This window comes from Octodon degus, unplaced genomic scaffold (assembly GCF_000260255.1).
Source record: "Octodon degus isolate 3935 unplaced genomic scaffold, OctDeg1.0 scaffold00190, whole genome shotgun sequence".
In the NCBI taxonomy this organism is placed as follows: domain Eukaryota; kingdom Metazoa; phylum Chordata; class Mammalia; order Rodentia; family Octodontidae; genus Octodon; species Octodon degus.
In genome coordinates this window covers 382587-409448 of record NW_004524766.1, presented here as the reverse complement: position 1 = coordinate 409448, position 26862 = coordinate 382587, and the positions used below count along the sequence as shown (strand labels likewise).

Sequence of the window (26862 nt, the reverse complement as noted above, 5' to 3'; positions counted from 1 at the left end):
ATCCCTCAAATCAGACCAACAAATCAGATCAGAACACCGAGTGCCCTGTATTTTATCAGACACATTTCTGTTTCCCTACTACTGCTTGACCCCATGATTCCATGCAATGAAGTGGATACATCAACGTTTAGAGTTTGAGTTTTTAACTTTGATCTTTGTTTTGATTCATTTAAGAAGTGAAGGATCCTGAGGAAAAATAAAATAATAGAACATATTTAACTTGTCAATATATGAGCCACTGTACCTTTCTTTAAAAAATGGTTACAACTAAATCAGACTGAGTTCTACTGCTGTGAGTTAAGCCTAATAAATCACCTTTAAATCAACCATCTATTACTTTCATCTCAAAGTTAACTATAGAGTATAAAAAAATATGCTGGGAATAATTGATAAAAATGAGAGAAAGAAGAGTAGATTATACTAGAGAAGTGAAAAGATGCTGGGTTTTTTATAAAAACGAAGCCATAAATTAAATAATATATAATTGAAAGAAATAGAAATTCTCTCCTGTTCTATTTTTGTTTTACTTTCACTCATTCAACCAGGGCTTTGACTATGCAGAGTTAACTGACTGTGCTCAGCACACTCTCAGATTTGTGTATCGCCCTAAGCACGCATATAGCTTATTAGATATACGACTAGCTCTCAAAGTCATTTTGGATAACATATGCATAGTAAAAAATCTCTAGCATATTGAGCACTAGCTGTAAGCACAGGTTCCTTTAGAAGGAATCAGAGAGTTGGACCCAGAGACACAGACACACAGGATGACACTGTGTGAGGGGAGAGAGAGAGAGAGAGAGAGAGAGAGAGAGAGAGAGAGAGAGAGAGAGAGGAGATTGATTTTGGGGAGATGCACCCACAACTCTAGAAATGTCAAAGCTTGCCACCCACCACCAAAGCTCAAGAGATGCTTGGAACAAAATCTTTCCTGGAGACACTGGAGGAAATACCTTCCTACTGATAGCTTGAGGTCACACTTAAACTTTGAGAGTGACGTAAATGAATAAAATTAAAAAGTCATTCATAAGCCAGGAATGGCGGTGCATGCTTGTAAATGCAGAACACTGGGAGGCTGAGGCAGGAGGGTCACAAATTCAAGCCCAGCCTGGACAATTTAACAACTCACTATCAAATAAATAAGGATGCAGAAGCCCCTGTGTTCATTCTCCAGTAACATAAATAGTGATGTATAATATTTATATAAGTTGATGAAGAAGAACTGGAAAGAGTAAAACAATCCAAGAATATCAGATGGTCCCAATTTACCTCTGTCTCTGAGGGATTGAGTTAAGCCTACAGTATTGCAAATGAGATGGGATGGGAGGAGAACCCCTGGAAAAGGCAGAAACATCAGCAGCAGAGCTCCTTCCCCATGCTTCGTGGAACTGCACTAAACTTTCCCTGGTGAAGCCACCCTGGAAGTAATTCAAAGTAAAGAGTTAAAGTTGAACTAACTTTTCAAAGCAAAAATGGACCCTGGAAAACAATTGCCTCATTCCTTTGACTTTAGACAAGAAACCTAAGAACAAAAGATCTTGGCTGTTTCTCCTTAGTTACACAGATGAGCACTGGTAGAGTGGTGAGTTGGTCAGGGTACTTCAAACTTTTCTGAGCCTGAGTGTTGTCCCCTCTGGTACCATGTGGATCACCTGGCAGACAAGGACAGAACTTCTTCACCTAATCTCGTGTTATGAGAAGCAATCTGTTGTGTGTTCTTGAATTTTTCTTTTGGTAAAACCTGTCTTTTAAGATCTCGCAGTTATATTTTAATGTGTTAAAATGTACTTATAAATAAACAATGCATTCAGCGTAATAACACTCCTTTTCTTAAGGGAATTGTAGTGTTCATGACAGACACAAGATTGACAGACTTGAAGACTTGCTTTTGAATTTCTAACAGCACATTTATGTCACAAAATGTACATGAAATAATTGTATTGTTGCTTACCATCCTGTAACAATTGTTTAATATGTCAATGATTTGAAAGTAGCTTGTAAGACAAATATTAAAGATAGTTACAACTTATGTCTGTATTCAACAGAGATGTGTAAAACATGAACAGTACAAACACACATACGTGAATGACAGAAGCAAAATTGGCATGAGAAAAAGAAATGTTTGCCTGGAAACTTAACACAGATCTGAAGTTGTATTCAGTGGCCAAGCACTGAGCCCATTTGATGCCAAGAAGAAAAATAATAGCTAAGTGAATACAATTAATCACTGTATTTACATAACTATCATTTTCTTATGTAAAGAGCTACCCTGATGAGTGCTATAACACTTGTCAATTAGTTCTAATTAGTGTTTCTCCCTCTAAATGCTTGACTCTACTTCCAATTACAATTGTTTGTGAATCTTAACGACTACTGTACTAGATATACTGGCATGAGGCCTGATACATTTTAAGCTCAAACTGTCCAACCACAACAGCAGTATTCAGGTAGGCAGCGTCATGCTGTTTTCTGAGCAGGTGCAGTAATTCCTTCTAGATGTGGGCATTCGTGAGTGATCTAATTATTGTTGTTATCAGAAAGATGAATTAAAATTCTTCCCCATACTGGCCCCAGAAAAAAGACTAAAAGTACCATCTCAACAGTTTCTCAATAATTCAGCCTTTGACTTGCACATTCCTGAAAGTATCTACAAATAACTCTGAGAATCAAAGTTTAAAGAGATGACTAAACCTGGGGAGATAGCTTAGTGGAATAAATGCTTGCCTGGCAAGCACAAGGTCTTGAGTTGAATCCCTGATACCACCAAAAACCAAAAGCAAAAGAAAACAACAACAAAAAAATTTGGGGCCTGCCAAATAGCTCAGTGAATTAAAGTGCCTGCAAGCAAGTGCAGGGGCTGGAATTACTACAAGTCCAATCTAGTAGTGGGAGCTTGAACACCCTGTAGACTTTTCCCAAAATTACAGAGAGAGAGAGAGAGAGAGAGAGAGAGAGAGAGAGAGAGAGAGAGAGAATACTAAATGAATGAAAAGGCATAATAAAACAGTTCCACCACTAATGTGAAATACACACTCTCACATAAGTATATTAATGATGACTATATAGAGGTGACCACAGTACTTTCTCTGCTTCTCTCTATTTTTGTTACTAATAGATTCAAAATGACACAGCATAAATTATGTGTAAGTACTTTTTCTGATGAGATACACAAAGAACTCAAGGCATTCCGAAACTCAGCTTTGTACCTAATTTAATGGCAACTTCCTGCCAACTTGTTCTGTTTCAGAAATACACCTGTGTCTATAGATTCTGCTGATATGGTTTTGGGAAGCTCAAGGAAAATGCAGGAAATGAAGGAGAGTGAATGGCAGCCTATAAATTTTCTCAAGGATCTTGGAGAAGATCCTAAGCCCTGCAGCTGCCCCAGGCCTTTGAGGATACTCCTGATGTGGTGCACATACACATATGCCAGAGACCCTGAAACCAGTCCACCTGATGATTCCAAAAGATAAACAAATATTGCCTGAGAAAGTAAAAGGAAGTCCATCAGTTTTTGCGGGAATAAAACTAAGGTGTAGTCACTGATACTTTTTCATACCACAAACAGAAGCCATGTTTGATAGACTGCATTACTTGTTAAAAACAAAAAAATAATCTGTAGAAAGACAGGAGAACTTAAAGGTCTTCTTTTGGCATCTTCTTCTGACTACAGAATTATTCATAGGTTCTAATATGAAAGTTAGGAAAACCTGAGATCTAGCTTTTAAAAACATTCTATGAATTTGATCTCAAGTAAGATGAGTCATGAGAAAAATAACATAAACTTATCTTTTCTGTAGAAACATGCTTTATATATCTAATTTCTGTTTGTTACAGTTTCACACTTATATCTGAAATGAGAAATTGAGTAGAGAGGAACAATTTCAATATCTTAAAGTCAAAATCTAATGTCAAACTTGGATTAATGAGCAAACTAAATCAATAAAGGGCTAAAGTCTCAAAAAAATGCACTGCATGGGAAAATTCATTGATTTGTCCTATCAAAGATGAACCAGGATTTGGTTATGTACACGATTCTGGCCACTTTTAAAATATATACATCTAAAAAGTTTCTTCAATATTTTATTATCTTCCATCAATTCTTCCTGTTGAATAATTATCATTATAAACTAGAGGTCAAAGAGTCATTGTTGACAATAGTCTTCATTTCTTATGTGGAGACCAGAAGCTAGCAATTAATTTCAGAACAGAACTGAAAGAACAAAGCGATGATGGAACTACGAGGGAAGTATTTTTGTTGGTTTAGACTTGTAGCAAATTTAGCTATCTTGTTTATCCACACAAAACATATATGGTCACATATGATAACTTTGAAACAATAATCTTGTTTTCTTTAATAAATAATTCTACTAAATTATGCTTTAGGTTATAAATTATGGTAATAAAATTATTAAATTTGTATAGTATATTGTGTGTCCTTTTGGGAGGAAAATTTGCAAGTTCTATTAAATATTTTTAATAACCATAATTTATCAAATACTCACTACACTTAGAATATACAGTCATTCGTATACCATGTTTGTTAGGTACTAATATTTTTATTGAATAGAAATCGAACCATTTGAAAGGCTTCTTTATGTTGTGTTTCTCTAAAATAAAGTGAAAGTAAAATATCATATGCTATTTTATTTACCACATTTTCTTGTTACTTATTATTTGTATTTTTATTTATTCAAAGAAGTCTTTCACACTTACATCTGGTTTGAATCAAATATTTATTGTGTGTACCTGAAATCAAATAGTATAATTCACCAAACACAAAATCTGCCAATACCTTGATTCCAGACTTCCCAGCTTCCAGAATTGTGAAAAAATAAACACCTGTTATTTATAAGTCATCTAGTCAATGGGGGTTTGTGATTGAAGCCTAAATGAAATAAGATGTTTTACTTTAGAGCTTTTCTTTAACAGCCCTTACCCAGAATAACAATATCTATGGCCCTTATCCATGGCATTTTCCCCAATGCTATTCAATTTTCCATTGAGTTTGTTGGTATGGTAAAGCAACTCTTCTACTTTTCCTTCCTCTCTTCCTTCGTTTTTTTCCTTGTACATGCCTGTGTGTGTGTGTGTGTGTGTGCGTGCGTGTGTGTGTGACTTGGCCTTAAATGCAACACCTTCACTCTGAGCTATATCACAACTATATCTCTTCCTTTCCTTAATTATTACTTTGAGATTAGGTGTTTCTAAGTCACTAAGTATCAGGCTGGGTTTAAACTTAAGTTCCACCGGCGTTAGCCTCCCAGGGCTAAATTACGGGCATGTGCCACCACACTTAGTGACAATAATTATTTTTTATTTTTTAATTTTATTTTCATTTTATTCATAAAAGGCAAAACAACATCTATAGTCAGATAAGAGGAGAATAACAATAATTAATACGTTGCATATTATCTTTAAGTAGTTACTCAGAGTATAGTCTCAAGTTGCATCTGTTTACTTAAAAAAATCTCAAGCTTATTCTTCTTTAGGGCTGAGTAGTACTACCACATATCTTTAATCCATTTCTCCATTAATTAGTAGCTGAGTTATTTCTAGGTCTTAGCTAGAAAAAATATATGCTGTTATATACTTAGGTACATGTATATGGCTATGGTATGATGTTTTAAATTCTTTTGGGAAGATATCTAGAGGAGACATAGCTGGGTAAAATAGGACCTCTGATTCTAGTTTTTGAGTAGTCTCCACACTGATTTCCACAATAATTGCACCAGTCTACACTCCCACCAACAGCCCAGAAGGATTCCATTTTGCCCAAGTCCCTCCAACATTTGTTATCAGCTGATTTCTTGATGATAGTTGTTCATTTTGGGGTGAGATGGAATCTCAATTTTGTATTAATTTGTACCTCTCCAATAACTAATAATGTTGAACTTTTTGTCATATATTTATTTGCCTTTTGTACTTCTTCTGAGAAGTGTGTATTCATTTCAGATGCTAAGTTTTAGATCAGATCTTTGAATTTGGAAGTGGGGGGTCTGAGTTTTTCAGTTCTTTATATGCTCTAAATAAAAGTCCTTTATCTGAGGAACAATTGGCTAAAAGAATTTTACCACTCTGTAGGTTGTATTTTCACTCTGTTGGAATTTCTTTTAACTTTGTTGCTTTTCATCCAATGAGAGTAATGCTTTTTGAAGTAGGTATTGATCGTCTGAACTTCCACAGGATTGGTAGTAATTTCACCTGTTTCATTTCTCAATATATGAATTTGAGTCTTTTCTTTCCTTTTTTGATAAGGTTGGCTAAGGGATTATCAATTTTATTTATTCTTTCAAAGAATCAACTTTTGATTCATTAATCTTTGTATTGTTTTCTTAGATTTTGTTATACTAATTTCTGCCTTGATCTTTATTAATTCCTCCCTTTTGTGGGCTTTATGTTTGTCTTACTCTTCTTTTTCTAGGAGCTTGAGGTACAACAATAAAGTACTTATGTGTACTCATTGTGTTTCCTAATATGAGAATTTACAACTATAATTTTCCCTTAGAACTGCTTTCATTGCATACCACAAGTCCCAGTATGTTGTATGTGCATTCTCTTTTAGTTGTAGATATGGTTTACTTTCTTGTTTAATTTCATCTGTGATTGTTTAGGAAGGTATCACTTAATTTCCATGTGTTTACAGAGTTTTTATAGCTTCTTTTGCTATTAATTTCCAATTTCTTTGCGCTGTGGCTGGAAAATATGCACAGGATAATTTTATTTCTTTTTCATTTAGTTAAGCATGTTGTGGAGGCTAGTATATGGTCTATTTTAGAAAATATCCCATATGAAGCTGAGAAGAATGTGTTCGCTGATGATTTTGGGTAAAACACTTTGAAAACCTCTACTAAGTCCATTTGTTCACAATATCATGTCTAATATTTCTTGGCTAATTTTTTTCATTGATCTATCACTTTGTGACAAGAGGGTACTAAGGTTTCCATAACAATTATATCATTGTTTACTTGATTTTTCTGTTCTACTAATAGTTAGCATATATAATTGAATGTTCCCATATTTAGTGTATACATATATTTATCATTGTTATCTCTTCCTCTTAAAGTTTTCATCTAAGAAGTATATTTTGGCCTATTTCTCTTTTGAGTGTTGTTGGTGTGAAGTTTACATTGTATGCAAGCAGCTGCTTTTTTCTGGTTTCCTGTTACATGGAGAATTATTTTCCATCCTTTGACTTTCAGTCTATGCATTTCATTTTGAATGACATGTGTTTCTTATATATAGCCTAGTGTTGGATTTTGTTTCTTGATCTCTTTTGCTAGTCTGTTTCTATTGATCAGTGAACTGAGATTATTTGCATGGATGGTTATAACTGATATGTATTGGCTTATTTTTGTCACATTATTTTCCTGCTTTTCCCCTCCTTTTAATTGCTTGCCTTGCTTCGTGGGTTCTTTCATACATTTTTTCTGGAGTTGTGCTCATCTTTATCTCTATTTAGAATATCTATCACTAATCTTTGTAGGTTTGACTGGGTGGTCATGAATTTCTTCATTTATTTTTTGTCATGGAAGCTTTATATTTTCAATTAATTTTGAAAAATAACTTTGTGGGTACACCAATCTGGGTTGGAGGTTGTTTTTTTTTCCCAAACTTGAAATGCTTTACTCCAAGCTCTCCTTCCCTTGAGGGTTTGTGTTGAGAAGTCTGCTGTAATTCTGATGGGCTTTCCTTTAGGGTGTTCTGCTTCTTTTCTCTAACAGATTTTAACAGTCTGTGTTTGTGCTGACATTTATTCTGATTATGACTAATTTTAGTTTTACATGCCTCACTCATCTGTACATTGAATTCTGTTCCTATACTCGCAAAATTTTCTGCTATTGTTACTGCAACTAATCTTTCTGTCATTTGTGTTAATTCCTGCCTTTTCATTGGCGCCTATCAGTAGTATATTGTTTTTCTTTGCATCATCTTGCAGCTGTTGAATTGTTATGTCTTGATCCTTTGTCATTTTCACAAGATTTTTTCCTTTCATGGTTGAGATCCATGATCCTGTCTTCAAGATCTGAAACTCTTTCTTCAGTTTCACTCAAGCAATTTTGCAACTTTTCAATGAAATTTTTAATCTCCTCAATATATGTTTGAATCTTTTCCATGAACACAATTTCTTATATTGATCATTCATGAGTCCCTTTATTTAGCTCTCTCTATTCTAGGTTTGCTGAGCATTTCCTTCAATTATCATCATTTCTTTTTTTTTTTTGCCTGAGAGATTACTTCTGATATGATTTCCTGTGTAACATCATAGATTTTTTTTCTTTGCTTCAATTGCTGTTTTTCTTTCAGAAATTTCAGGTGTGCATCTTACATTTTCCTCTATATCATTGTCTCCTGGACTTCTGGGTGGGCTGGAGGTCTGAGATTGCTTTTTTCCACGGTATCTGCTCATTTTCTACTTCACTTTTTTTGTTTGTTTGTTTTCTGTGTTGAGCCTTGTTAGTTTTATAGTAAGTAGCTGTCTCACTATTAGCAAATTCTCTCTAGGAAAAGTCTGTCCTTTAGGGACATCTTCAGTGTGTAGGAGGTTCTTGGTTTGGGTCTGTCCCAAGATCCTACCTTCTCAGTTAATGAAGATTGAGACGTTGGTATCTGTTTAGTTAAGTCCCAAGTTGCTGGTGCTAAACTGTGGTGAGGTGTCAAGCCAAAAAGATTTGCAAATGACATCAATAGGAAGATGGATTATAGTTTCATAAGTGTATGACAATATTGTAGTTCTTTCTTACTCAGAGTTTTGCTTTCGATGATGCTAGCAACCTGTAGCTCGTGATGGTCTCATTACTACATGAACATTTCTGGAAATCAGATGTGCAAAGCTTTTTCAAGTGTTTTTCAGTCTGAGTAGTGAGGTGTAGTATCTGTGCTTCTTCATGTGGCCCTGGCATGAACCTTCTCTTCGTCCTGCACAGCCAAGGCTTGTACACTCCTCTCCCACTAGTCCTTCAGTAGGCAGCGCAGTGACCAGATCTACTGGCTCAGTTCCAAAGTACTTGTACTCAGGTAACACTTATTTTGCTCAGTGAAGCCCCCAAATGCCAGCGATTTGATACACAAAAAGAAGCCAGAAGTCCTGCCTCTAGTGAAGTGGTGGAAGTTTTTGCCATGTTGAGGAAGACATCAAATCTGGAGGATGAAGAGATACATAAGAATAAATCTTCTACTTATGAGTGTGTGGAGAAGGATAGATGTCCATGTTAGTATCACAGCCATCTCCAACTCCAGAACTGGTAACAATAGTGCATAAGAAGTACTTAGTTTAGATGAGAAAGGCAATAATGTGCACACACAGAAACACTACAAAAAACCATAGTGTATAAGGGTCCAGGGCACATCTTTGTTTCAGGCATCTCCTAGGAGCCTGACAATGAGTAGTTTGCACATGAAAAGAAACTACTCTGTGCAAAATACAACAAGGAGAATGATCAAAGGATACGGTCAATGTTTAATTTTTTTAAGTTATTAGAGGGAAATACTTTGACTTTAATTCCCTTTAAATACAGCCTCTAGACAGACCACGGAGATAGCTCAGGGGTCTAAGTGCCTGCCTCGGCAAGTGCAAGGACCAGGGTTTGATTCCTGGTACTGTATGCTGTGCTTGCCTCAGAGCTTGGGTGCACTGAGTCAGCCACTGAGACTGAGCATAGTGGTACATGCCTGAAATCCTAGTGCTGGGGATGCTGAAAACAGGAGAATCACTACAAGTCTGAGCTGGATAGCAAAACTCTGTACCAAACACATAATATACAGCTCCTTGTTTGAAGACACTTACCTCATCCAACTTGCTAATTTCTGAAGCAGGTCTGAAAGTTACTTTTGGGTCTTTTGGATCTACAGTTGTTCTGCTGTAGCTGACTTGATATCCTGAATAGATTCAAGATCTTTACCCAAGGGCTGGCCAAATAGCTCACTGGATTAAAGCACGTGCAAGCAGGCTCAGGAGCCGGGGGTTTGATCCCCAGGCCTGCCATGCTGCCCCGGCCCCTGGGGCATGCTGAGAAGGCAATTGAGACTGGGTGTTGTGGTGCCTGCCTATAATCCCAGCTCATGGGAGGTTGTACACAGGTGGATCACTATGAGTCTGATCAAGTAGTGAGACCCTGAACACCCTGTAGATTCTTCCCTAAAATACAATAAATGAATAAATAATACAAAATCTTTACCTTTCACAGTCATTTTGGCTTTTGAGACGAGGAGAGGAAGATAGACAGTAATATTTCATTTGACAGAAATTGCTTTAAACAAAAACTTTTTGCAGCGTGATTATAAAATACAATGGACCCTCAAATTTTCAAAATGTATGACAGACTGATGGAGAAAGGGGTAAAGGAAGAAAAGAAAAATTATTTGTAGACCTAAGATAGTTACACATCTAGTTTTTCTTAGCTCATTAAAGGAAGTTTTGTGATAATACTGTATATTATAAGAATATCACCCTTGTATCTTCTACTCTGAAGACAAAACAAGCAATGTGTTCACCACTGTAACTGTCCTACTAACTTGTTTTGGAACTTTCATTGTCAAGTTTATCTTTTTTCTATCTGAAATAAAAATGCATTATAAGAAAAGATACAAGGCATTAGTCTCCTTCAAAATTCTCAAAACACCCCCTTGCTCGAAAATACTTGTTCCATTGACCTTGACAATGTGTCTTTTGATGTAATAACTTTTTGTTGTTTTTGTTTAAACACTCACTATGTCTTTTAGTCACCCCTGTGTATACTAGAGGCTGTCTCTCTTGATTTTTTCCTTACTGGCTATACGACATTAAAAAGGCTATTCTATATTCTTGTTCTTTACTCAGCAATAAAAATAGGCATTTAATTATAACCTTATGCTGCACTGTTAATTTTGAGATTTAGAAATAGAAATAAACTACTACTTGTGAGTATTTATTCCCTGGAAATCCATAAAAAATAATATTTACAGAAATGTTAAAGATATACATATGTATGAGTACTACTCCTAATTTGAAAATTTCAAAGTCCTAATTTTTCATCAACAGATTAGTTATAAAATTAGGTTACATGCAAACATTATATATAAACATTCAATTAATGAAATATTCTACATATGCTGACATTGAACAATAACTAAGCTGTATCAAATGAGAAATAAGTTGTTAAGACAAGATGCTCCAGGCAAAAGGGTAATCATACATGCATGCATGCTCATATTCATGCAAGGTTATAGGTATTTGAGTATTGTTCTTAAAAGTCTAAGAGGGGGCGGTGGAGGAAGCTCGGTGATCTAAGTGCCTGCCTGGCAAGCACAAGTACATGAGTTAGATCCTGGTAACACACGCCATGCTGGCCCCAGAACACCGGGCATGCTGTGCTGGCACCAAAACTGGGTGTGGTGGTGCACACCTGTAACCCCAGCGCTGGAGAGGCAGGAGGATCACTACAAGTCCATGCTATGTAGTGAGACCCTGTTCCAAATGAATAAATAAATTATTTCTTTAAAAAGTCTTAAAGACTCTCACCAAAGTTTTGACAGCAGCTGTAGCAGCAGAATTAAATGATCTATTTGGCACATTTCTTGATTTCTTGAATTTTACATTGCAGTGTAAGTTAGTTTATTTAATCTGCAATTAGTTATTTCTATAAGGTAAAATGATACCCACCGGTAAAGTGTTAGAAAGGAAACGCAAGTGGATCTCATCAGGGACTTCTCTGAATGTTACATTTCATCAAATTGCTTTAAGGAACACTTGTGTTTCTGTCAGTCGATCTTAATGACAAGCATGTAAGTATATTCATTTGATGTCTTTTGATATTTGTTATTTGTCGTCTGTATTTTTATCCCGATTTTTTATCTACACATGAAGTCCCCTTTCCTGACACCGGCCCCTGGCTGAAGTAACCACCCTCATTCTCTTCCTCGTCGTTCTCTTCCTACTGAAGAACGTGGCCCACTTCTGGGTCCACAACTAAAATATGACTTGACACAGCTGCCTCTAACCACATGCACAAGTGGTTTTGAGAAATGCTACATTCTCCCTAAAATCCTTCTTTGCTTTTGACCAGATCAAGTGGCACAACAAGCTCAGACGGAGTCCAATATATTGGGCATTCTGTTCAAGAGCAATGACACTGTCATTAGAAAGACATTGCAAATTGGTGTATGATTTTTCCACCTCTTTACATCTAGGTAAGCAAATTTTTTGCATACAAAAAATACAAGAAATGGAGACCAACAAATGAATGCAGAGAAAGTTAAGGTAGTACATGCAGTTTAACAAATACTTTTATAATTAGGCTAGATTAATTCATGAAATATTCTGCATATAATAACTAAGAAGAACAAACAAAGCAAGAAACTTGCATGAACCTATACCCAGGCACTGTTCCTCATTCACACTACATTAGAGCATTTCAGTTATTAAAACATGAAAGACTTTTCATGTCAGAAAACTGCATATTCCTTACATTTTATTCTCCTAACAGCAGAAAAGCTAAGGTTTCTGTGTGTGTGGTGTGTTATTGACAATTAAACCCAGAGCCTTTTCTTTCTGCTACATCCCATTTGGACAGGTGTCCAAGAAAACCACTCCTACATAGACTGCTAGATGGACGTCATAGTTATATTACTATGAACTAGGAGGACTAAAGTGTTCATATGGACTGACAGTGTGAGAATGGTTTACAGGGTCATTAGTAAACCCACTACTGCAAGGATTTGTAGCAACTATGATTTCCACAGTGTAAATATTAACCACATTTAAACTGTCAAGGTTTTGGCCACTAGTTCCCCCAAATCCCTTGATCTTTAACAAGTGGCTCTCTTTGGCATGTCATAATATTCTATCTGCAAATCAGAGCTTTAAAGTAGAAATTATTATTGCCTTGTGCAGATATTTAAGCTGAGACAAGAGTTGTTGCTTATTCCAAGGCCATAGTGTCATTTCTCAGAGGGGGTTATTTTTCTTAGTTTATACTTCTATATATTTCTATATGTGCATTATAATTGTAATTTTCTTCAAGGTAAATTAGCGACCAAAGGATAAACTAATTCAAAAACAAAAAACCTCAAAGCCAACCTTATCTCTGGAGCATTATTGCACTAGAATAGCCGTTATGGTCATAAGATTCAATGGGGTATATAATTTAACATATATATATATATATATATATATATATATAAAATATATATTCTATCCTGATTACAAAACTAACAAAACCTTCATTTTTAACATCTCCTTTTAAAAAGTTTATGGAAGACACTTTAATAATCACTAAGGGCCAGTGAGATAGCTGAGTGGACTAAGTGCCTGCTTTGGTAAGACCAGGTAAGGATTGAACCCTAGTCCCGTATGCCTCATTGGCCCTGCCCCCAGAGTGCACTGAGCAGGTGAACGAGTCTGGTCATGGTGGAGCACACCTGTAATCCCTGCACTGGGGAGGCTAAAACCAGGAGGATCACTGCAAGTCTGAGCTGCGTAGCAAGACCTTGTACCAAATACATAAAAATGAAAAAAAAAAAAAAACCCTACTAAATAAGCTTTATTCAAAGGTCTAAAGTTGACAGTACAGGGGGTGATGATAAGTGATTAGGAGAAGTAAATAACACCACCTATATTTATTATTTATCTTTCCTCAATAAATATGCTGCCATATTGTGTATTGTTATTTTAAAAAATTAAAAGAAAAACTCATGGGTGACACAGCAAAGCACACAGAAAAATAGAGATTTAGTAAGAGTGGCATGGATTGATTCATGCTAATTATAAGCACCATCCTTCTAGAGAATTCATTGAAATAAAGCCAGTTCAAAAAGAGTCTGCTCTGATAGAGAAAGAACCAAGCAAGTAATCACTTGGCACCGAAACTTGAGATCTCAGTATTTCTTCTCATGACTTATTTGTTCATCAATCCCTGGCCAAGTGTTTTTCTGAGCAAAAAAAGAAAGAAATTGTTTTCACCACTGAAATGATAGGATGACAGTAAAGGATTTTGGAGCATTCTGTTTGTGCCAGGCAGTGTGCTAGAGATTCACACGTGCTATTTCACATAATCCTCTTAACTCAGTGAGGATTAAGGGAGTTACTGTCTCACTTTACTGAAGAAAATCTGCTCTACTCAGAGCACAGCTACTAAAGGTAGAAGAAGTCTTCAGAGGGAGACGTCCATGGTCCAAACCTTATCTATGCTCCACTTGATATAGATAGATAGATAGATAGATAGATAGATAGATAGATAGATAGATAGATAGAATGGATAGATACATACACGCATAAGTAGATTATAGATAGGTAGACAGGTAGATAAATAGACCGATGATAGGTAGGCAGATAGGTAGATAGATAGATGATGGATAGATGATAAAAAGACAGATGATAGATAAGTAAGATAGATAGATACATGATAAATAAATACATAGATGAGTAGATGATAGGTAGACATATAGGTAGAGGATGGATAAATAGATAGCAATTTTAAAACTGACAACACCATCTTCCCATACACAGTACCATCTACAGCTGTGTAGTTCTGTCCCTCGTCCCAAGTACAGTAAATACATGAGGTACGCAGGAGGAAGGGATGTGTCATGAACCACAGGTGAGCAGCATCAGTACCCTACTTCAAAGACCTAAAATCACATGGTATTTGTTAAATATTTTGAGAAAACCTTGCAAGTTCCAAAGACTTGTGCAGTGCTTAGCAGAGTAATTAATAGCATTTGCCATCCCAATTTTTATGTCAACATATATGTAAGAGATGGATTGCAAGCCACTTTCCTGTCACGTTGTAATTTAAAGAACTTTGATTTGAATACTTCAGAAAACATTTCTTTACAATATTTTTTTGAATGTGAAACTGATTTATTTCCACCTCTGATTATCTAAAGATACTTGCCATAAGAAGTAACCACAGTAAGACATCTGATAGAATGCAATGGTGCTTATTATATCTATCCAGATTTTCAATAATGGTCAAAAAGATCATAACTTAGTGGAATTTGCTTGTTTTGTAAAATGATTTATTTATTTATTTATTTATTTATTTATTTATTTATTTGGCACAGGGTTTTGCTATGCAGCTCAGACTCATAGTGATCCTCCTGGCTCAGCCTCCCCAGCACTAGGACTTACAGGCATGCGTCACCATGCCTGGCTTGGCATCCAGGACTGGCATGGCATGCAGTACCAAGAATCAAAGCCAGGTCCCTGCGTTTATCAGGCAAGCACTTAGAACACTGAGCTCTACCCACTCTGGAATTTGTTGGTCTTTATTTCCTTTTTTATTCCTTTCACTATTTCTAGGATTGGGGTTCATTTATTTATTAATTGTTATTCATTGGATACAGGGTCTCTCTATGCAGCTCAGACTTATAGTGATCCTCCTGTCTCAGCCTCCACAGCCCTGGGATTGCAGGAGTGCTCCACCGTGCCCAGTTTCCTGGCCTACATAGCAGGAGATACTGGGGATTAAACCCAGATCCTTGCTCTTGCCAGGGATGCACTTACACTGCCGAGCTATCTCCCCAGGCCCTGCAATTGGGATTCATTATTTTGAGCTAAAGAGACTAACAATGCTAGGATCGTCTCTATTTAAAGCAGTGAATATTTCTATTGTACTGTTACATCCCACATATATGAAGCCTTATGCTCCAAATCACAAAGGAGATGAATACAATTCATTCTTTCATAAAAACAAGAACAAAAGCTAACAAACAACACATGTCCCACTATGACAGATTAGATGAGGAATCTTTTAATTTTATAGTGTTTTGTAAAAATTTTCTTACCTTCCCCATGGTTTTATGTTCATTCTGATTTCTGATTTATCTCCCTACTTTTTATATTGAAATCATCCCCCAATGTAATCAAAATGGTTAGGATAGATATATAGTTACATTCTCTTAATGAATAGAGGGATTTGTTGTAATAGTGTTTGTAAATAGGATATCATGTCCGCGTCTTGTACAGCAAATAACCACTAGGAAGAGAGTATGCAATGTGTTAATTATTGAAACTGTCCTACCAATTTGATTTGAAACTGTCTCATTGCTATTTGTCTCTCAATAAAATTATGGAAAAAAATTAAAAACAATTTCAAAAAAGTAATCTCCTTTCATTCAGCGTATTCCGCTTAACTCTGGGCAGGCTCAGTGCCTCACTGCCTTTTCTCCTTCACCTATTTACACACTCGATGACATGTAGTAAATATGCCTACTATACAGCCCTGCAAAATGCTAAAGGTTGTTTTCTCTCTGCACTCTCCCTTGTATCATCTGGCACTGATGAATAAGTTAAAGCAACAGAGAGGAGAAAACAAAATGCATGTCCTCCCTGACCCCTCAAAGATATTCTCTAGTGCGTCTGCATTAATCCAAACATTATCAAATATAGAACCACCAGGTTAAGTCATATAGAATGTCTTCAAAAGGTATTGGTCATGATGGGCATGTTAATATGCATCACTGTAGCAAACTATAGCACCATGTTCTATACCTTGAATACACACAGTGAAATGTTTGCTCAAAGTGAGGTAGAAGAGGAACAATATAAAGATATGTTTCTCCTATCAGTAACCAGCAAGCATAAGTTACCCACCGGAGGGAGGATAAATGAGGAAGACCCTCTGCAATTTTCACATCTTGCAGAACCAGCAACATAGAAACTTCTCTTTCCTTTTTATTGAGTCCAGTGGGCAGGCTTACCAGCCACATTAATACAAAACGGTCACAAATAAAGTTGCTTAAACTTTTATTCTTCACCTGAGAGATACACTGAATGAAGGAAGTGTGTCAAGTTTTTGGTGATAAACTCTTCTGAGCAATTCCCTTCATAAGACCTCAACGGTTAACACAACGGAGCATTAATCTCTATTAAATATATGATATTCTGTTACAAAACATAGCATCCATAATCTGGACAGTTCTAGTGAAAGAATCTCATATTTGGCCAACTCCCACTCGAAAATAACATAATTATAATTTCATATTTTGCACAACCCTTCTTTAGTGGATTAAGAATTCTGAACTCTAGTTTCCCCTAGGACTCACTCCTCAAAGATTTGAAGCAGCTTAGAAAATACAAAGATAGCAAGAGGGGTGGATTACAGCCAACTGGATTTCTTTGTGGAGTCATTTGACTTTGTCAGCACAGTAAATAAAGGGAGTGTTACAAAGAACAATTGTGGTGTTCTGCCAGCGCTTTAGAGCTTAGTGTAGGAAGTGGTAGCTGCTCTAGAAAAGAATTCAAAGGAAGCTGGAAAGACACAGTGTCTCAGCCCCTCTTACTCATTGGTTAAGACGTCTACCCTAGAGGTTCCCTGGGGAATAGAGGGTCTCACCTGCTCTGAGGGTCTCTAGCTGAGAGCTCAGCCTACTTCCCAGGCATTAGAACTGTAATCTGATGAGAAAGCTGCAGAAGCATGACTCCCATTTTGGCAGCTTTGTAAAAGATCATAAAATATTTTTGTCAAGGGAACATCCTGGCTGGCGGCTGACTCCTTCCCCCACTTCTTTTAAGATACTATTCACTAGGCTAAAAAAGACCTAAAACTGTGGAATGAGCTGATCTGAGGAAGGTAAGGAGTAACCCGGCAAAGGCCCCGCAGAATCGTGTTGGAAGCCAGTTCTGTTCTGCGAGTTTCCAGGAGTTTCAATCAACAGGAGATGACAGCACAGCAGACTTCATCTAGTATCTCTGATTAGAACTGAAATAATAAGGAAACCACCAAAAGCAATGCCACAGCAGACGTGGCTCCAAGGGAGTACTGATGCAGAATGACAAGAATGTCCTTGCTTCAGTTTATCCATTGACTCATCCAGAAGTATTACTGGGCACCTTGCACATGTACCTCGGAAAAGAAGCACTTTTTAATTCGCTACAATCAAGAAACACCACAAGAAAACATTTAGTGAATATAGGACTTAGAATAAAAGGCAGGAAGGTTTACAGTGGGAAGTGATTATTTCCCATTAACAACCTTGGGGGATGGACTCATGAATCAGGTAGAATTTGAGCAGCTTTTCTCATAGATGGACATGAGGAAATACAATAAATATGGTCCTGGAGTGGGGAGATGGGGCTGAAGCACATGAAGTGTATTTAGAGGGTGTGTGTGAGATGGCAAAGGTGAGGCTGTGTGCAAACTATGCACACCTGTTCCCATTCTGTGGCACTTTCCTTGCCTGTGGCACCACTGACTAGCTGTGTGGCTTTGTGACTCTGGGTGTGGTGCGTTGTCTATTTCTCCTAGTCTCTGTTATCTTATTGTAAAATGGAAAGAAGAAATGCCCCAAAGTTACTGAGCTGCTGCGTAATCGGAAATGAGCGCTCACGGGGTTAAAACCATGATTGTACCACCTTGAATGCTCAAAAAACTTTGATGGTGTTATCTATAGTCACAACTACTTCTAGGCCACGTGTCTTCCCATTACTGAGAGCCTTCTTCCAGACCTTGGGCCCTTTGAGGACTGAGATTGTCGCACTCACGTCCGACGCTGACATCCAGCACCACACCAGGGTATAGCTGGTGCTCCTAAACACCTCTTGCAGGTTGCACTGGCCCCTAGCTTCTCCGCCTGTGCCCACCTTTGTACACCACGGCAATGCCAAGCTGACATGCTTGTGGTCCCAGGCTTTCTCATCCTGGTTTGCTCCATGCTCACTCTCCTTTCCTGACATCACAAGGGTTGCTTCTTTCCCATTGCGCTCAGTCTGATTCCTATGATGTGCCATGCTGTTGATTTCACCAATGGGACCTCAGAGCAAGTACAAATGGTAATCTGCACTCAGTACTTCATGGATCTAGCTTCTCACCTCCCAGTTTCACACAACAAATTACTCAAATGTAAGCCCTGAAGAAAATCTGAAAAAGTCCCCATATAATATGTCCTGTGAGTTTCACTTCCAGTAACGTATATTTCTACATTAAAGCAATGTGTCACCAGTAGGATGTAAAACACTTTTATGCCTATTTATACCCTGAAAAGGATCTATTAGCATCCGTATTCTCTGGAGCACAAGTCTAAATGAGAAGATTATTCCCTTTACTGGCTATGTAGATTACCAGAAAAGATAGCCATGTAAGGTTTTTTGCCTTTTCTGACTTTAAAAAGTTGCCTGCTTGCTACCTTTTTTTATCTGAAGCCTGTAGGCAGATTCTAATTTGGCCCTGCAAAAAAATCTGTTTGGCCCTGGACTGAGGGAAGATGTTAATTTTCAGGACTGTTTTAGAACACATCAAAATTCAGTATGGATTTTTTCAGGAGTTCAAAGCAATATGCTTGAAACATGCAATTTAGAACTAGAACATATACAGCATTTAAAAATATTCAGGTTTTACCAAGAATCTATCCGGTCTATTATTACAATAAGTAGGATACGGAGGTATCTTTATCTGGTTGTGAATGAATCTCTGTCTACACTGTAAAAGTTCAAAGTACAATTGCAGCTCTTCTGATGCTGCAGAAACTGGCTCGCTTTGGCAATAGACACTTGGTAAGTAGAAAGAAGAGAATTACAAAATATTTTTTAAAGAATGATATCTATTTTTCTTTACATTTCTTAATCAATATTCTTAACTTGGTCAATAAGTACAAACAAGCAGCCACAGACTGTGCCTTGGGTTGGAAGTGTTGCACACAGTCCATCCACAGCTTGCGTGGCCTCCTGTGTCAAGAAAGGGTGGCTTCTTCCTGAGAAAAGTAGCAGAAGGCATTTCACAAATGGTCCTATGGACGTGCATTTGTAATGCTAGACCTCATAGACACCAGCTGATCTTTATGGCTTAATAACTTGTTTCTTCTGGATTTCTATGTTCTTGCTCTTCGCAGAGCCAGGAGTTGACTATGAGTGGAAGTGTGGCCACCAAAGCGTGGCTGTTAATCCTGATGTGCCAACTAGGTTGGATGGAGATGTTCCTAGCAGATCAGCAGAGTGTGCCCCTGGATGTGTCTGGGTGGGTCATGGGGATGTGACCTTGGGGATTAAATGTGGTCCCCAACCACTTCCTCTCTGGTGCTGGTACCCTGCTGGCCTTCCTGTCTGCCATGTACTGAGCACCTTTGCTCTGCCACTCCCTGCCACCATCTTTCTGCCTTGAGTCATCTGAACATGTACTGGACCCTCTGAAACTGTAAGCTAAATGCAACCTTTCCCTCATCAAGCTGTCAATGCCTGGTGTTTTGTCCAGCAATGGGAACACATACTAAAAACACAGCATTACATCACTTTTAGCTGAACTACGTGAAAGTTACTGACATTCATTCATTTAGTTACTTTGTGCAAATTCTTCCCAGCCTCACAACATTATCAAAGTGAGATCAAATGAAATATTGAATAGCCTTTCATTCATGTAAAGACTTCAGAGAATCCAGTTAAAAATGAAGAGTGGGGGAGTAAAATGCACAGTGGCAATTTTCAAGGCCACCGACTCAGGTAAAAACTAGCTGTGGCTGCTTGTTTGGATATCATTCAAAGATAAAAGGACATAAAATCGACCTTAAAGTTATTACCCGAATAAAACAATAACTCTTTTTTGAGGTGCCAATTATTTGTACCACTTATGTTTTCTTGGAAGTCAGTGATGTCTGGGGCACATTCCTGCCTCCCGCAGACAGACGCTGTAGGATTGCAACAGTTATCTTTCTTGAGAGTCCATTGTGCACCAGGCTCTACATTGAGCTTTATGTGTATCATCTCACTTAATCTCACAGTGACTAATAATTTTGATGCCACTGAAAATTCCACCTTCTGCAGAAGGAAGTGAGGTCCTGGGAAGTGAGCTGTCAGATGAATCACAGGCGGCACCAGCAGCAGTGAGACTGAGACAGAGAAGCAATCCCAGACCTCCCTGAACAACCAGACTTCAGTGTCTCTCTTCCATCCCACTGGTACTGCAGAAGCTAGAAGAAAATTAGCTACCAGAAGCAACAGAATCAACTCTAAGTGAAATGTAAAGAGATATGCCTGTGCGTGTGAGAACCAAACAGAACGGCTTAGCAATCATCCGCATTCCGCATGTGGGAGTTGTGCTGACAGCTAACGCAAGGTGCATCAAACCAGGGTCAAACAAAGGAAATATTTTAAGAAATTTGAAAAGCAAAAAACAAATGATACCATAAATCAGAAAGATAGCAGTACAGAGATGCTGTCAGCAGGTGGCCAAGGAAAAGAGGACAGCACCAAGGAGTAGGTGCAAGGCTTCCAATAGCAGGAGGTCAAACATCAGGGTGTCGCTGGAACCACTGATCCTAAGCCTTAAATCATTTTTTGAGGTTTTCTCTGAAACAGCTTTCAAAGTTTGTGTGATAAAGTTACCATTCCTTGAAAGTGGATTCCTTGCTTAGAAACAACAAAACTTGTAGCAATAGCAGTAAAAATGTATAAGTGACTGAGCTTAATAAACAAATAGAACAGTTACAATACAGTCAGGCTACTTTGAGGGGTGCCTAGTAAATTAAGGATAAAGTAGGATCCAAAATATTTTGAGCATTACTTTTATTACCAGAATAAGCAGAGTCTTCTTCAATGAGAGTTTCCATAAAAAATGAATCTTACTGCAGTTTTTAAGTTCTGATAAACTCACTTACGCTTCCATTTTTTGTATTTTCATGCCATGTTTCAACCTGGTCTTGAGACAGTTTTCCAAGTAAACACTTCCAAATTCTATGTTTGATTTAGTTCCTATAAAATAATTTATTTGGTTTAGTGTTCCAGCTGGTCTTAGTTTTCTTGGATTGCCATGAGAAAATATTACCGACTCATTAGCTTAAACAGAAATTTATTTTCTCACAGTTCTAGAAGGTAGTAGACTGTGTCTGAGCTTCTGTTTACCAAGCTTCACGACAAACAGCAGGATCATGTCTTCTAAGGACTCTCTTTGGCTTGCACAGGATCACCTCTCCATGGCTCCCAGTGATCCTTTTCTCAATAGGCACACATCTCTGTCCTCCTCCTCTGCTCTGCCCCCTAATCACCTCTACTTAGGAAGACACCCATCAGAAGGGATAAGAGCCTACTTCACAACCCTCTGAAGATGACATTTGAAGATATCAGAGTTAGGCTTCGCTAGACGAATCTAAGGAGATACAACTGGCTGTGTAACACCAATATTCACTAAACCAAAGAATGCTTTCTGATTTAATTTCAAGTTTGTTCAGTTAACTCAGCAAGTCAATCCTGTCAAATAGGTTTAGACTATTCAAGACATACAAATAAGTAAAGGTAACACTAAAAGAAAATATATGAAAAGTTATTAAAATAATCTGCCCATATTGTGCTCTCAGGACATGTTATGGTTTGTGTCTAGTTGTCCCCCCAAAGCTTCATGTAAGTCATGGGGTGGACTTACTTCTAGAGTTTGTGATTAACTTATGCTCCATGGGTCTGAGTACTGCTGGGATTATGGGTTTCAGTACTGCTGGGATTATGGGTGTGAGTGCTGCAACAAATCTAGGGCAGATAGCCTAAATGTAATATAGATACACAAGGAGTCAGACTAGCTCTCTGTTGCCATTGTTGCTGTTAATCCTTCCTTTTGCTGTTGCTGTTTTGCTGTCTTCTGCCACCATGAACTGCTGCCTTCTGCCATGTGCTGCTCTGCCCTGAAACCAGCTGAGTATGGACTGAAACCTCCAGTCACAGTGAGCTAAATAAACCTTTCCTGCTCCAATTTTGGATGCTGAGTATTTGTCTCAACAATGACAGAAGAGTAACTGAGACAGGACATGTCTGCCATTTCTCTTTCTTTTCTGTCACGTTATGGATATCATTGTTCTATAATATATTCTAGTTAGATGACAAATCCATTAGACTGATCTGTGAAATCATTCAAATTCTTTTCCTATAAGGCATGAAAAGTAACTGTGATTGAGAACAAATACTACTGCGTACTTTGGATAAATCTTTTGAGCACATTATTTCACTTGAGTCTCAAAATCCTTCTGTGAGTTAAGGGTTATCATCCCCACTCTACTAATCAAAAACCCAAGGGTTAGAAACTCTAAGTAATCTGCTTAAAACAACATGCTAATAAGTGATAGGTGATACATCCACAAAAAAATGTGCTGCCACTGACTTTAGAGTGGCCACCAGTGGCCCAAACTGCCTCCTGAGTCCTGGGCGCCATCGTTCCCACCTGGCACTGCTCACTTCTACCCGATGAGCTACCTCTATAACTGGGTGATCATAACACAAGCAAGGAAGGCATTAGCAATGTACGTTCCACTCAGTATATCTAGGCTGTGTTATGCATTAGGCTAGATACTCAGGTTAGGATGATGAAGAGCACATACTCTTTCAAGGAAACTCACAATCTGCTCATGAAGACAGGCACATAAAGGACAAACTATAGTGGAAAAGAGTAAGTCCACAAGGCTTTTATTCAATCAGCAGGCCTGCCTATGGCACCACTTGGTAAAAGTGCAAGAAATCTTTTAGAGTCTAAAGTACACTAACTTCAACAGCAGGTCTTCCCATAACATCTGTGAATGTCACTCTAAAATAAGAAATAATTCAACAAATGGCAAGAAATCATGCTTGCATGTTCATAATGCACAGCTCTATCATATTCTATTCCAGTAAATTTCAACAGTGCTCAGCTGAATTGTTTCATTTAACTTTTACTATAACATTTTTACAAACCACACTTTCTGATCAATGATGCTTTGGCTATGGAGCTAAGTACCTGGTAATACTCATCATTCTGTACTCTGAAACCCAGCTTTCTATTTACCAAGCATAAAGTCAAATGCCACTTAAACTACTTTGGTTCCATTTTTCTGATGTTCAAGTGCAGGAACAATTATCTCCATCAATATTTAATGGTCTAATCCTAAACAGACAGAGCTACAAGTACAGGCAATAGTCTTGTTAATATGCTGTTGATTTTCAACCATAGAAACAGAAATGGACTATACAGTTACTGAAAGTGCACCATGGTACATTTCCCCAAGGTGAAATTCTCTCTGTGTTCTCTGGTTTACCTTCATTGAAGATAAGGGAATTAGAACCATTTCAGAGCTGTGTTCAGTGGGTTAAGTTTGTGCACTCCTTAAAATTCATGGAAATAATAAAGCTTTCTTGGCTTTTCTAGCTTTTAAAGCAACAAGGTCTCTGTTATTCCAATTCAAGCCAAATATGTCATTATCCCTACCTGCCCATATTTTTACCTGGTTTGTGACTTTTCACGTTTAATGTTTTAAATGGCATTTTTATGTGACAAAAGTCACTGTCCAGATAACTAAAATGTAGACCGCTGCACATCAATTAAAAATTTGTCTGTAAATCAAGAACTATGAAAGCCAGCATAACAAAGTTGTAAAACATTTTAATGAAATAAACATCATTTTTTGTAAAATAAAATCCTCTACCAAATGAAGATGATTTCAGTAGTCTAAATCATTTCATTGGGAAGATCACAATGTGGACAGTGTAAGGTTTGTTGTCTTTTCTGTCTTATTCCCTTAAAAAGACTCACGATAGGGAAAGGGTAGAGTTTAGGAGGAACGCTGCTGTGTTTAACTTTGGGAGAAAAACCTAACTTTAGCCTTTGGGAGAAAAACCACTTTAAAAAAGATTAGGCAGAGACATCATGTAAAGATCCAAAGAACAACAGCAAAAGAAACAAATGGTCCTTTCTGTTTATATGTAGACTAAATAAATTCCTGGCATCTGTGCTTGAGAACAAAGTCTGCATTATCTTTATTATGTCCTCAAATCTGACTTTAGAATTAGATGATTGCTTCCAAATACAATATTATTGAGATTCAAACACAATCCTTTATGATTTCCACTCAGTAGCTAGTTCAGCACTCCCCAGTAGAGAGGTGTACACTGGCCCTCCTTTCTCTGCAGGCTGACTTCCTGCAGTTTCACTTACTCTGCCTGAAAACATTACAGGGGAAATTCCAGCAATAAATAATTAGTAAGTTTTAAACTGGATGACATTCTGAAGAATGCAATGAAATCTGACAGTACTCCACTTGCAGTCTCTCACTAGTCCACTCGCTCAAACCTAGGGTGTGAGTTATCCCTGTGACCCACATATCCACACTGTACAAGCTTCCCACTCGCTCACTTCAAAGACCTTCCAGCTATGAGATCAATGTCATTATAACATGGTACTTATGTTCAAGTAATGCTTATGTTACTTAATAAAAGCACCAAAGTAGACAATTCAGATGTAAAAATGAGAAATATTACATGCATTTTTCATGTGAATAGATAAAAATTATTTACAAAAAGGAAAAATTATCCTACTCTGACATTGCTAAGATCTATGATAAGAAATTAATTTATCCATGGCATTGTGGTGGAAGAAAAAGAAGTTCATACTAATTTTGTTGTCACACCTTAAGCTGCAAGAGTCATAGCCATGGTGCATGACAATTGCTTAGGTACAGGGCAAAAGGTATTAAGCTGTGTTGCTGTCACATTTATATTTATTAGAAAAGCACTGTACAGAGTTAGGCATTCCTCATACTTCAGGTATCCACTTGGGTCATACAAAAGAGACCTCACAAACGAGAGGTCTGCTGTAGTACTATGTTACTAAAAACACTTTTGGGATATTTCCACTATATTATTTCTCCTTCTTCTTCGTCTTCTTCTTTTCTTCTTCTCCTCCTTCTCTTTCTCCTCCTTCTCTTCCTCCTTTTCCTTTTTCTACTTTATGAATCTCCAAGTTTTCAAGAGTTAAATAAATATCAAACATCTTATCAGTATTAACAAAGCTTTATAAATATTTCCCCAAGACATCAAATTGCCAGTGTTCTCAACTATAGTAGAGGAAAAAAAAAAAATATATATATATATATATATATATATACTCAGTTTGGAAATGTGGTTTACTTGGGTGAAAGTTTTACTGGTTTGTGGTGAAAAGAGCTCATGTCTTTGTACAATTTCCCGGGTCTTAGAAGGAAAAGTGCAAAATGTCACTGTAAGAATATTTCTTGTTCATTTGCCAAATACGATTCTTAAGCACTATGTTTATATAACCATCTGTCATGGTTACATAGCAGAATGCAAAGGCAGAAATCTCTTATTTGTCAGAATCGTGGCCATGCACATAAGCCTATCTATTATATAAATTATTTTGGAGTAGATTAGAATCTTTCTCCATAAATGTTCATTAACTAAAAAGCAGGGTTGAGCCTGCTTGATGCGAAATGGAGGAGTAGATGACTTTGTTTTTAAAACACTGCCTCCCTCCTGCTGCCTTCCATCTGGACTGTTTATAGCCTGGTATTTTTCATGGTACTCTTTCTCTAAACAGTGTTCTCATGTCCTTCCTCTCCTTCATTCAACAAATATTTGTTGAACACCTATCACTGTCATGAGGCATCACTTCGGGTAAGTGTTTGCGTACATCAAGGAATAAAGCAGTCACTTCAGCTTCCATTCTAAGAAACAGCAGAAAATACAAAGAAAATAAAATTAGTGAATTATTTGGGATGATGGAAGATAACATGGCAGTAACAGAAAAGTAAACCCATAAGATGTGTTATCTTTTAGGGATGGAGGGCATAGGACAGGATTACCCTTTCAAATGAGAGGATCCAAGTAGGGCTAATGGAAGAGGCACATTCCAAGGAAAACCAGCCCTATACATGGAGGAAAGTGCCAGTGAGAACAGTGTCTGCAGTCCCAGGCTAAGATCAGCACATGCCTGGTGTGTTTGGTGAATTAGGAGGCAGTCAAAGTGGCTGAATCATCTACCCTAGAGACATCTTAGCAGTAAGAAGATTGCGGTGGTGAAGGAAAGCAAGAGACAGGAAAAGGAATATGGTGGGACTGTCCTGCTTCAAGGTTGTATATGGTGAGATTTTTGGACTTATGTGCAAACATGAGAAGCATAGAATTCTTTATCCTATTTTTTAAAATAT

The 26862-nt window shown here is 37.5% G+C and overlaps 1 pseudogene; it reads left to right on the top strand.

Annotated features, from left to right (window-relative positions):
- The first annotated feature begins 20355 nt into the window (after positions 1–20355).
- The window catches only part of LOC101559906, a 12858-nt pseudogene continuing 6351 nt past the window's right edge, over positions 20356–26862 (top strand).